At 50.0% G+C, this 230-nt stretch overlaps 1 protein-coding gene across 1 annotated transcript in view; it reads left to right on the top strand.

The window, feature by feature from the left end:
- LOC107109167 (arylacetamide deacetylase-like 4) overlaps positions 1 to 230 on the top strand; it is a 9,226-nt gene that overhangs the window by 4,372 nt on the left and 4,624 nt on the right. The gene's annotated exons all lie outside the window — the stretch shown is intronic.

The raw sequence follows: 230 nt of genomic DNA on the forward strand, positions 1-230 counted from the left end.
GTTGTATAAGTGACCCAGTGATTCCATACACTTGGCAGAAAGAACTAAATCATACTAATAGCACTGAGCTATAAAAGGTAGATGGAGCTGCGGTGGCTCAAGTGGTCAAGACGCTGAACTGCAGGCTGTGGAAGGTCGGTAGTTCAGCAGTTTGAGACCCGAGTGTGCCGCATGATGGAGTGAGCTCCCATCGCTAGTTCCAGCTCCTGCCAACCTAGCAGTTCGAAAGC

Source organism: Gekko japonicus, unplaced genomic scaffold (assembly GCF_001447785.1).
Source record: "Gekko japonicus isolate JY-2015 unplaced genomic scaffold, Gekko_japonicus_V1.1 scaffold5154, whole genome shotgun sequence".
In the NCBI taxonomy this organism is placed as follows: domain Eukaryota; kingdom Metazoa; phylum Chordata; class Lepidosauria; order Squamata; family Gekkonidae; genus Gekko; species Gekko japonicus.